The sequence below is a fragment of the Helianthus annuus genome, chromosome 9 (genome assembly GCF_002127325.2).
Source record: "Helianthus annuus cultivar XRQ/B chromosome 9, HanXRQr2.0-SUNRISE, whole genome shotgun sequence".
Taxonomy (NCBI): domain Eukaryota; kingdom Viridiplantae; phylum Streptophyta; class Magnoliopsida; order Asterales; family Asteraceae; genus Helianthus; species Helianthus annuus.
In genome coordinates this window covers 60240058-60253693 of record NC_035441.2, presented here as the reverse complement: position 1 = coordinate 60253693, position 13636 = coordinate 60240058, and positions in this window count along the sequence as shown.

The following is a 13636-nucleotide window of genomic DNA, read 5'->3' as shown; positions in this document are numbered from 1 at the left end:
CTACGTTGTGGTGGCTCTTATCATCGTTTAACCCGACTTTGTTAAGATCATATATCTTGACATAAGCTTGTTTCTATCGGTACGAGGGTTAAAAGGTGAAACTCCACCACACGAGGAACATGAACTTGTGTAAAAGTATTTTGACTTGTAAAATAGTGTTTAAAACTAGCGGATCTACGTATGTACAAGTGGTATATTCGTAGAACCAAGTGTCGAGAAAATCATGTTATATATAAGTTGGATAACATACTAACGAATATGATTTTATAAACCACAAGTGTATAAACACTTGTGAAATAAGAAGTTTCGACAAAATAAAAATCTTTGGGAAAGATGACGGGAAGTTGTAAAGGATGATTTGTTCTAAAAACGGGGTTTTTACAAGACTAAACTATTTTATACATAGATCCACTAAATATAACGAGATCTACAAAATAGTTTTCAGAAAAACTACAAGTTCATGAAATAATGCGATTTTACATACTTGTCAATTTGTTTGATGTATTGGAAATTGATTGGTTGATTTAAAGAAGTGTTGAAGTGATTTTGTAAAAGAAAATGATACGCTTGAAAGCGTGGCCACCTCCAGTTACAGGGGAAACTCTGGCGAAATTTTTCTAAAATCTAACACTTAGAATTATTTACAAGTGTTAGACTACTTTTGACATATTTCCAAAAATAATTCGCCATGACTTTATTTACAAATATTCGGAGGTGGGATTTTCACAAAACTAAACGTGATAAATATATGTTTAGTAAATATATTGTCACCTCACTGTTTATGATTATTTTGTGAAAATACATAAATATTATTTTTAGAGTAAAAATAATATTTACAAACGTTGACGAACCCAAAATAATACAAACGCTTACACGACAAACATATAAGTTACAACGGTAATTACTATTACCACTTAATCGTTAAAACGTAACTTACGCATTATGCGGAAATATTCATAAACGCGCACTTTGTCAACGTGTTATTTTGGAAAGTAATATGAGAAGAGAAAATATGATATTTTTGAGAAAAATATTTATATTTTGGAATGAGAAGTAAAAATATATTAAGTGGGACTTAATAAGATGATACAAATACACATGTATTAGATCCCTCATCCTTGGGAAGGAAATTAAATTACCAAGTATATACACGGAACGGTTGTCTAACTGTTTCTCGAAAATGTAAACTATAAAGCTGAAGCACGGCCATCCGTCTAATAGAATTAGCACATGTAGGTCGTTGCACAGCAGTTGGATATTTGGAGTACTTGGTATAGCGACGCACAGACTGTGAGTTCATGTCCCCCTTTTCTCTTAACTCTTTTCAGTTTTATAAACTGCGGGGGTGAAATACATGTTACTATGATTATGAATACTTGATACATGGTATGGTTAGCGTAAGGAGGGTTATTACTTAGATCATGTGAGTGGGTAGGCGGAAACTGGAGGCCATTAATCCTCATTGTAGGACCGAGGGACGTAAGCGGTAGATCTATCTGGGTGTAGCGAGCCCAACTCCAGGTCCAGCATAACGGACCTTGGGGTGACTTTGTGCCCGACGCGAAATCCGCTAGGTTTGAGTCTTCCTACTTGCACTTCACACATATCAATGGACTTGCAACCCATTGGTGATCTCTTTTTCCTTGTTTGCTACATACCAGGATTTTGATAAAGATAAAGGTTTATTTACTCACTTTCGCATGAACTCGCTCAACATTATTGTTGATTTTTCAACTTACATGTATTTCAGGGAATTAAAGATCTGGCACGGTATGGCATGTTTTCCGCTGCATAAGTCACCAGGGTCATCCAGGGTTTGAGGAATGCGACTCTTTCCTGGACAAGTCACAGTCCTTGAATCGTATTTATGTTATGTTTGTGGTTGTAATGTTTAGACAAGTTTATGGTTGTTGGGTGTTAACCCGTTAAGACAATGTTTTGGTATTTTTATTTTAATGGATGATCTTGCATATTTTTAATTCATATAGCTTGTTATGATTAAGCTATGGTATTAAGAAGTCACACCAAAATTAACCACGCTTCCGCAAAGCCAGGGTGTGACAGCTTGGTATCAGAGCTCTGATCATAGCGAACTAGGATTCTTTCTTGAGTCTAGACTATGATCACTAGGGCTCTCACGAAAACATTTTTACTGCATACCACTTAAGTCCAGATCAAAAACGTTTTTATAAACAAATGTTGAGCATATTTTATTATTTTTAGGCTCAGTCTGGGAGGCTGAGGCTCGGTCTGAGAGACTGAGGCTCGGTCTGGGAGGCCGAGGCTCGATCTAATGGATCGAGGTAGTTGTCTAGTGGGACTAGGGAGTCAGTCTGGGAGGCTGGGGAAAAGTTTGCTAGTGGGACTAGGGAGTCAGTCTGGGAGGCTGGGAAAGTTGGCTAGTGGGACTAGGAAGGACAGTCTGGGAGGCTGGGAGGCTAGTGGGACTAGGTGGATTATGTGATTATTATTTGGTAACTTATGTGATTACCTGATTGACTGATTTTTGTGCATATTTTGTGTTGTGTTACAGACACATGGACTCACCAGCTACAGGTGATTCAGATACCACCGGACCTTTACCCGTAGTGTCGGACGACATTATATCTTCAGAGCACGAGGTGCATACCTCAGACTACACGAGCACGGACGACGATGACTTCCAACCCTTCGCTCTGCCCGAGGGTGCTGATGAGCCTATTGATGGCGCTCCTGCTGAGTACCTTCCCCTGGTTGTGATTCCAGCTCCTATACCTCTTGCTTCGTATCCCGCATACGACTTACTACCCGACGTCGAGGCTGACGGCGATATCGATCTCTTCGAGGACGAGCCTTATGAGGACGAGATTCCTGATGCAGCCCCTCTTCCCGCTGGCGATCTTTTGATGATCGCTGGTGCTCCTGTTGGGGACTCGCCCGTCCATTCACCAGTCCCAGACTCCTTTGAGTCTGTGGCATCTGCACCGTCTCACGAGGTGAGCGCACCACATTTTGTACACGACTCGGACCCCGATCAGGCATCTTCAGCCGCACCGATTCCGAGCTATGCATTTGAGCACGACGATATTGAGGATTCTGATCCCGTCTTTCCTCCGAGATTTGACCCCGATCATGACATTGAGTATATTCCGATGGACCAGCACATGGAGGATCCTGCTTATCCCATTGACCCCATTGATCCTGAGTTCGACTTTGATATGGCTTTTGATGACCCAGAGCCTGCCTTGGCCCAGAGCAGGCAGCTGCTCTCGATCCTATGCATGAGCATGACTTGGTACATGCTGACGTTCCTGTTGAGCCCATTTTGGCTGACCCGCCTGTTGGCGATCTTCCTGTTGATGGTGTTCCTTTGTTAGTTGGTGATCATGCTATTGCCGATGATCCTTTTGTTGATCCACCTTTGGCTGTTGATATCCCCGTTGACCATCCTATTGCACCCGTTGATCCTGTCATTGCTCCTTTTGATCCTGTACCCCTTGAGCCTGAGCACGCACTGTTTGCTGACCACAAGGATCCACCCGATGAGGATGCGCAGCACGGTTGGATACCTACTGACGAGGATGTTCCACCGTTACCCCCTCAGATTCCTGTTTCACGACATGATGATTTTTCATTTCAGATCCCACAGTTTGTACCTCCAGCGGGGCCTGGAGAGGGCTCTTCAGCCCACCCTTTTGGACACGTACCGATGTCTATGCCTTTCATGCCTCAGATGTCATCTGTTCCACCATCTATATCACCGTTTCCTGTTGCATCGTTTGACCCTACTAGCGAGCCTTTGCTCTGGTCGACCCCACCAGTCATGCCGCCTACTGATCTATATCATCCGTTTCATATGGGACATACTATAGAGGACCTTTTGATGTCTTTCGTTCACCAGCATGAGTCACATACGCAGCGACTCCAGGAGCTTGAGAGAGCTCAGCTGCCACCATGTCCATGCCATGGTCAGACATCCTCACCTTTTCAGCCGTTTCGATCATTACCTCCTAACTATGTTGCCCGACTTCTTACACTGGAGCAGCAGATTGCTTCTGTTATTCGCACTCAGCAGGCTATGGAGGAGGATTGGCTTCATCTACGCCGCTTGCTTTACACTCACTTTCCCCCTCCTCCACCGCCATCCGCATAGAGCTCATCAGTGCTGTTGAGGTAGACGTTGGTGAGATGACAGCGATTGTGACTGCACAGCCTTTTGGAGACCATCTGACGATACTGACTTTTGTTGATACTTGTTGATGTACTTGATGTATGTGACACTGACGCGATATTGTTTTTGGACAGGGGTGATGTAGCCCCTATTTGATTGATGATTGTATGACACATTTACTACATTATGGTCTCGATATATATATAGCAATCGCGGTATTCTCACCATATTTGATTCACCTAATTGCTTACTTATTTTCTTGAGACATGGGATGTTGTATGTATGATATTTTCAACATGGGATGTTGGGACATGGGATGTTGTATGTATGATATTTGCAACATGGGATGTTGGGACATGGGATGTTGTATATATGAAATTTGCGACATGGGATGTTGGGACATGGGATGTTGTATATATGATATTTGTGACATGGGATGTTGGGACATGGGATGTTGTGTGTGATATATTGATAACATGAGATGTTATGTGCTATTACTATTACTATATACGTATGCTTATGATGCATGTGTAGTGTAATATTATTTTTGATGTTTATTTAAGCCCTTTTTACACTTTTAGCCAAGTTTTAAATTTATAAAACACGATATTTACTAACACTAAACACACATATGGGCAAGTGCACCCATCGTGAACGTAGTATAGTGTTGGTAAGATACCGAGGTCGTCCAAGGACACAAGAGCTTTTAATACCGGTTTATCCTCAACGTCTAATCAAATCAAAAAGTTAGAAAAATGTTTTTAAACTAAGAAAAATAAAAACTAACTAAATGCTGAAAAATAAAATAAAATAAAAACAGATAGACAAGATGAATCACTTGGATCCGACACGTGTATTAGTATAACCTTTGATTATTTTCGCACTTTTGCACTTGTTTAAGAGATTATCTTAGTTATTGTAGTAGGCCCCTCTTTTGAAGGTGACGTTACCCTCAACCCAGTAGTTTGAGTCAGCAAGGATACAATCCTAAAGGGTCGGATTATTGAAAGATAATGAATTAAGTTATTAATGCAAATTGTGGTAGGCCCCGCTTTTGGCGGTGACGTTACCCTCGGCTAAGTAGTCTGAGTCAGCAGGGATACAGTCCTAAATAGCCGGGTTATAGTATTAATAGTAGTTAACTTATGAGGGGATCAAAGAGTTTGGATCCCCGCCATCCAATACCTATGGGCATTGAAGGAGATCCTACTAAATTTGACCCAGGTCCCAAGCAGGACCTCTAAACGCTGAACAAGGGCAAGACCCTTACCAAACCGTTCCCTTAACCCCCGACCAGGTAGCCAACATACCTCCATATAGACCGTGGAGATATGAATGGTGAAAATCTTTTATTTTATATAGACAGTAAAATAATGCCAAGACACCACGGACAAACGATAAGGAAAGATCACCTTCAACATAAGTAACTAGTTATTAAAGTCATTAATACAAAACCAAATAAAAAGTGCAAAAGATTAAAAATAAAAAGTATTATACTAAACACTTGTCTTCACCAAGTGATGTAAGAGACTTAGGCAAACATGGCCTTGCTTGTCAAGAACTCTTACGATCAATCTTGGATCCCGAGACGACTCACACACTCTACGATGGACAATGGATGATGGTGGTGGATGATGGTGTTATGGTGGTGGTGGGTGGTGGATGAGGTGTGAGAGAGGTGGTGTGCCAAGGGATGAGAGAGAATGAAACCAAGCTCCTCTGTTTATAGGCTGAACAGAACGCTGGACACGGCCCCGTGTCCGCTGGACACGGCCCCGTGCCCGTCTGACATTCTCTCTCTTCATTAATTGTAATTGCGAATTACAATTAATGCGCCTGCTGTACTTTCACCACGCCCCCGTGCTCACTGGACACGGCCCCGTGGTGGGCAATGGAAGCTTCTACTGGTTTGTTTTTTCTAAGGCTTCCTGGGCACGCCCCCGTGTTCGCTGGACACGGGGCGTGTTCAGACTCTGTTTCTTCTCCTTTGCCTTGGGAGGTGCCGTTGAGGGTCCGGGCAGTCCACTTTTGTTCCTTTTCTTGTATTTATGGTAGAATTAGCTGTCTTTTTGCTTCTTTTGTGATTTTGAGCTCATTTCATCCTGAAAATACAAAAAGTAGACAAAAACACTCTTTTTCCAACATTAGTACTTAAAAAGGGTTAGTTTTATGCCTTAATTGATGTGATTTATATGTTGCATTTTACACACATCAAATACCCCCACACTTGAACTTTTGCTTGTCCTCAAGCAAAACTCTTTAAATGTGGCTTACACTCCCAAATGGAATAGGTAGAAGAGAAGTTTTTAGCTTGTCCTAGAGTGTCGGGAATCCAAGGTTTTTATAGGTTTTATTTTTATTTATTTACAATCGTATTCGTCATGATTTATTTTGAACTTTTCATAAGATAAATTACTTATTTGGGCATCACATGCCTTATTAAAATTCCATTTATATACAAGTTCACATACCTCACGGGAGATCACTCAACACTCGGCCGAAGGTGTATATTTAAGTGAATCACTCGAGAGCGGCACGGAACTTACGTCTTCCATAGGCTTGCCAAGCGATCGATCCTCCTCCTTTTTAACTTTTTACCTTTGTAAGTATCAAGAGGACTTTTGGGGTGAAGGCTTGGGTTTAAAGGTGGGTGGTTGGTTAGTGGTTAGTAAAAAGGGCGAAAATCGTAACAAGTGTCGGTTTTCGTGAAATACCTTGTTTTTAGTGACTTTATTATTTTTGAAGTATTTCTCCAAACAAGCTTTTGTAGCTTTTGTTTGTTTTTGACTTCATCATTTTTTTTTTGTGTGTGTCACATAAAAAGGTGAGTTTACGAAAAAGCGAACTTGTTACTAAAATAAAGGGTAAAGAATGAAAAAGGTTTTTGGTGGGTAAAAAAATGTTTTGGGGTAATGAAATGAAAGGTTTAGGCTCAAAGGGGTTTTCTAGGGGGATTTTGGGTAGGTAAAAAAAAATGAAAAATAATGGTTTTGAAGAAAAAATTGGTTAGTCCTAATGCCTCCATCATTTACTTACTTGGGTTTAAGTTGGTAAGGACCGGGAATGTATCGTCGTGGCAAGTTCTAGATTTGTAAAGACCGAGCGGCTATTCACACAAGAAACGAAAAATGAGCATTTAATCTAAATATGTGTATTTTTATGCTCATTAAAGGCTCAAAACTCACTTTTGTGGGAATGGGTTTTTTAATGTGACCAAGCATATATAATCGAATTTTTAACTAGACTTGTTATACCGTTTCATAATTTTCTTATGTTGGTTCTTTTTATCACGACGTTATCGGTTGTAAACTTGTAAAAATATAACCTTTTTAGAACTTGTTGTTCCCAACTTAAACTAAGACAAGTAAATAAAAAAAAATGAAAAAGTTTTTGAAAAAATTTGGGGTGTTTAGCGGTTCCAATAGAGTTTTGTGTAAGGCTTGTGTTTAGGATTTTGCAAAATTTCAAGGTTTTAGCATCCCTCCCACACTTAAATTACACATTGTCCTCAATGTGTCCAAAGATAATGTTTTTGGTTGATTAGAATGTGTAAAAGTGTGTTTAAAAACAAAGATTTGTGTTACTGGCATCCTGGACACGGCCCCGTGTTGACCGGGCACGGCCTCGTGGTCAGGTGCCAGTAACAAAAATTAGAGAATTGAAACAGAAGCCTGGACACGAGGGCGTGTCCGCTGAACACGACCCGTGTCCAGTTACCTGAACTGGGTGATTTTCTGCAGGGGGCTCAGCACGGGGCCGTGTTGGGTGGGCACGGCCCGTGTTGAGCCTTCTGTGATGGAGATTTTTGTCGGTTTGCTCTGTTCTTCGTGCATGGTTTCATTTTTTCTCGTTCCCTTTTTCATCCATTACCACCATGAGTGTGTTTTATCATCAAAACAACCATCAATCTTAAAAACCAACATAACATTGCTAATAGAGAGACATTACATAAAGATAAAAATTACATAAATATTAAGCCTATGGAGTTCTAGCCCTATGTTTTATTTTAATTTAGCAAAATTTCCAAGAAGCTACTAATCTTGGTTAGATAAGGCTTTGTAGAACTCCTCCCTTCGGGTGCGGTTCTCCTCATATGTCGGCAAGCCACTCCTCTACCTCCCTTGGAAGGAGGAAAGAGGGCTCGTTTGCATTGGTTTGAGGAGTTTCAACTTCCGCTGGAACCTCTTGTGGGTTTTCCATAGGAGGTTCTGCTGGAAAATCTCCCCACCCGGTAGGGTTGTTAACACCGAGTGCCAAGTTCCAGTCTTGTTGTAGAAGGACTGGTTCCATAGGGGGTGCTACCAAAATGTTTAACCTTTGGTGCAAAAGGTTAATCTCTTGGAAGCTGCTTTCAAGTCCCATTGTAAGATCCTTAATACGGTCAATGAGGACCTCCTCTACTGACGTCATTTCGTCGAGAGCTTCCCTGAGCGCTATCACGTAGTGCAAAAGTGTAGCTTCAACGGAGGGCCTCCTTCCCCTTCGGCTGTTTGAGGAATGAACGGATGATGTTTCGCTGTTTTCACTCGCCATTCTACGAAAAATAAACCAAAAGCAGTTTATATGACGAAACAGTTTCTGGACACGGCCCCGTGCTCATTGAGCACGGCCCCCTGTTCATCTTTCTGCAGAATTTTGAAGCAAGGAATCTTGGGTTTTTAAGTTATTTTCTGAGTTTATGCAAGCTTTTTGACAGTAAATAACTTTAAATAATGTTGCATAACATGTTTTTACCAAGATTCTATGATCAAAACTCATTGTTCCCCACCACAAAGATTGAAAATTCAAACTTTTCATGGTAGTTCTTGAAGAAAGATGAAGAAGAAGGAAATGTCTAGAAGAGGAAAGGACAAGATGGGTTGTTGGAAACTTCTTTTAGACTTACCTAGGATTGTTTGAGAGAAGATTCCTTCAAATCTCTGTCCCCAAGTTGGTCCAAATGTGCAGGATTTTTGGCTGCATTTATAGAAAACGACAGCCTGCTGGACACGGCCCCGTGTCCGCTGGACACGGCCCCGTGTGCAGATAAAATTCTGACACAGTTTGTCCGTATTCTGACGTTCTGATCAGAGGGGAATCTTTTGGTGGACACGGGGGCGTGTTGGCCGGGCACGGCCCCGTGTCGGAAAGCTGTCTTATGAAGTTTTGTCTTTACTAAGGAGCTAATCTATATCGGGTGGCTCTTGACTTGTTGGAACAACCCCATAGTGCCTAAGATACCTTAATTGTCCTATACTAAGGCGAGAACGCAAGAGGTTGTCGGTGAGGGTAATTCCTATTTTCATTCTAGGTGGACAAGTCCAACCCTTTCCCGGGCTCTCGTTAAAGAAGGTGTATGCCGAATCGCTCAGGTCTATGTATGCACCGAACGAAGTCGATGGGGAGTCCTTCACGGCACAATCGGCACAGGGACGACTATCGTCCGCGTCTTTTCTAGGTAAGAAGGTATTTTCGGGAGCAACGAGGTTGTCGGAATGCGGTTCCAACTTTTCCTCATGGTCATCATCTTGGGATGGATCTAAAAAATCCTTCCTAAGTTCTTTTGACCAATTGAGAATTAGTTCTTCTAGTTGAAATAACTCGTCAAGGAGCATTTCCCCTAGAATATCTGGTTGGGCGCATTCGAGGGAGAAATAATGCTTATTTTTACTTTCGCCCCTCTTAAGGTTACAAGGAATCGGTGGGTCTATATAGTGGGGCCTATAAGTGAGGAAGAAACATTTTAATTCCTCATGTTCGCCTCCACATATTCGACACCACAAACCATAAGAGTGCCGAAAGTAAAAAGAATTACTATCGCTCATGTTTGTGTCAGAAATTACCAACCGTCGGGATCTAACGGTTCTGTTTTCAGCAACTGAATCTTGGGCACGGGGGCGTGTTGAGTGGACACGGCCCCGTGTTCAGCCTACTGTCTGACTTAAAACAGGATTGCCAGTTCCAATGATTGAGCACGGGGTGTGTTCAGCAGGCACGGCCCCGTGTTGAGCTCTGCAGAAGCTGAAAAAATCTAAAAAATTCTAAAAAAAATTAAAGAAAAATAAAAATATGATTAGGCCGTTGATTCCTAACTTTCTTAAAATCCTTGTGTCCCCGGCAACGGCGCCAAAAACTTGATGCGTGTGTAGTGTAATATTATTTTTGATGTTTATTTAAGCCCTTTTTACACTTTTAGCCAAGTTTTAAATTTATAAAACACGATATTTACTAACACTAAACACACATATGGGCAAGTGCACCCATCGTGAACGTAGTATAGTGTTGGTAAGATACCGAGGTCGTCCAAGGACACAAGAGCTTTTAATACCGGTTTATCCTCAACGTCTAATCAAATCAAAAAGTTAGAAAAATGTTTTTAAACTAAGAAAAATAAAAACTAACTAAATGCTGAAAAATAAAATAAAATAAAAACAGATAGACAAGATGAATCACTTGGATCCGACACGTGTATTAGTATAACCTTTGATTATTTTCGCACTTTTGCACTTGTTTAAGAGATTATCTTAGTTATTGTAGTAGGCCCCTCTTTTGAAGGTGACGTTACCCTCAACCCAGTAGTTTGAGTCAGCAAGGATACAATCCTAAAGGGTCGGATTATTGAAAGATAATGAATTAAGTTATTAATGCAAATTGTGGTAGGCCCCGCTTTTGGCGGTGACGTTACCCTCGGCTAAGTAGTCTGAGTCAGCAGGGATACAGTCCTAAATAACCGGGTTATAGTATTAATAGTAGTTAACTTATGAGGGGATCAAAGAGTTTGGATCCCCGCCATCCAATACCTATGGGCATTGAAGGAGATCCTACTAAATTTGACCCAGGTCCCAAGCAGGACCTCTAAACGCTGAACAAGGGCAAGACCCTTACCAAACCGTTCCATTAACCCCCGACCAGGTAGCCAACATACCTCCATATAGACCGTGGAGATATGAATGGTGAAAATCTTTTATTTTATATAGACAGTAAAATAATGCCAAGACACCACGGACAAACGATAAGGAAAGATCACCTTCAACATAAGTAACTAGTTATTAAAGTCATTAATACAAAACCAAATAAAAAGTGCAAAAGATTAAAAATAAAAAGTATTATACTAAACACTTGTCTTCACCAAGTGATGTAAGAGACTTAGGCAAACATGGCCTTGCTTGTCAAGAACTCTTACGATCAATCTTGGATCCCGAGACGACTCACACACTCTACGATGGACAATGGATGATGGTGGTGGATGATGGTGTTATGGTGGTGGTGGGTGGTGGATGAGGTGTGAGAGAGGTGGTGTGCCAAGGGATGAGAGAGAATGAAACCAAGCTCCTCTATTTATAGGCTGAACAGAACGCTGGACACGGCCCCGTGTCCGCTGGACACGGCCCCGTGCCCGTCTGACATTCTCTCTCTTCATTAATTGTAATTGCGAATTACAATTAATGCGCCTGCTGTACTTTCACCACGCCCTCGTGCTCACTGGACACGGCCCCGTGGTGGGCAATGGAAGCTTCTACTGGTTTGTCTTTTCTGCTGCTTCCTGGGCACGCCCCCGTGTTCGCTGGACACGGGGCGTGTTCAGACTCTGTTTCTTCTCCTTTGCCTTGGGAGGTGCCGTTGAGGGTCCGGACAGTCCACTTTTGTTCATTTTCTTGTATTTATGGTAGAATTAGCTGTCTTTTTGCTTCTTTTGTGACTTTGAGCTCATTTCATCCTGAAAATACAAAAGGAAGACAAAAACACTCTTTTTCCAACATTAGTACTTAAAAAGGGTTAGTTTTATGCCTTAATTGATGTGATTTATATGTTGCATTTTACACACATCAGCTTATCATGGCCTAACCGATGTACACATCTTTAGAAGATGGCGCCAAGACGTCAACCCCAGCCAATGCCTACGACTCAAGCCGAACTACAGCAAGTCATTGCTGCTGCTATTGCTCAATATGCTGCCTCACAAGGAGGGATGAGTGGAAGCAACTCGAACAACACTGGCAATAACAACAACCCACCGCATGGGTGCACTTACAAACAGTTCTTGGACTGTAAGCCCATAAACTTCGATGGCACAAGAGGTGCTGTCTCTTTCGTTCGCTGGGCTGAGAAAACCGAGTCCGTACTTCGCATGAGCAAATGCGCGCTAGATCAACAACTCACTTATATCTCAGGGCTATTTGTGGATGGAGCCCTATCCTGGTGGAACCTACAGGTCCAGACCCTTGGCGAAGCCGCTGCTTACGCGCTGACCTGGGCTGAGTTGAAAGAACTCATGCGCAAAAAGTATTGTTCTCGCGTAGAAATCCAAAGGTTGGAGACCGAGTTGTGGCATCTAAAAATGGAGGGTTCAAAGATAGCTGAATATGTTCATAGGTTCCACGACTTGTCACATGTGGTACCCTACATGGTCACGCCTGAGTTCAAGAGAATTGAACGCTTCATTTGGGGATTAGTTCCTCAGATCATCAGCATGGTGACCTCCTCCAAACCTGCAACTATCACGGAAGCCATTGATTTGAGTGTGGCTCTCACCGAAGAGGCAATTCGGTTGAACAAGTTTGATGAGATGGAGCCCAAGAAGAAAGAGACTCATGTGGAGTCATCTGGTGGCAACAAGCGAAAGTTTTCGAATTTAAAGGAGGGCACCGGGGTGGTGGTTAAGAAAGGGTAATCGAATGCGCCAGCTCAAGATTCAGCTGGTGGGAGGAAGAAAGGTAAAGGATACATGGGTGCTCATCCCAAGTGTAACTCATGCCAACGCCATCACTCTGGCCGATGCGGGCCAAAAGTTTGTGAATCATGTGGGAAGACTGGCCATTCAAAGGAGACTTGTTGGGCCACTGCTGGCCGGGGAGGCCAAGGAGGATATGGGAATAGAAACAACCGTGGTAGTGCTGGGAACCGCCCACAAGGAAACCACGGAGGTGATGGAAACCGTGCTAATCATGCTAACCAAGCGGGCACCATGAATCGTGATCAGAGAAACAATCAAGCGGGAAACAATGGTGGAAACGGGCAGAGGCCCGGATGTTTTAACTGCGGTGATGTTGGGAATTACAAAAGAAATTGCCCAGAATTAAACCAAGCACGCGGAAGAGTTTTTAACATGGAAGCCAGGGAATCACGCCAGGATCCCAATGTTGTCACTGGTACGTTCTCTGTAAACCAACGCTATGCATCCGTTTTGTTTGATACTGGTGCTGATTATAGCTTCGTATCGCTAGAATTTAAGAATATGCTTGGTTTAGCCGCTAGTAAGTTAGACATTCCGTACTCGATCGAATTAGCGAATGGGAAGTTAGTAGAAGCTAACGAGGTGATTCGAGGTTGTGTAATCGAATTGGGAGAGCGTGAGTTCGCTCTAGATCTACTACCAGCCAAGTTGGGAAGCTTCGACGTGGTAGTAGGGATGGATTGGTTATCAAGTAACAAGGCAGAGATAGTTTGTCACGAGAAGATTATTCGTATTCCGACTGACGATGGTGAGACCATTGTTGTTCATGGGGA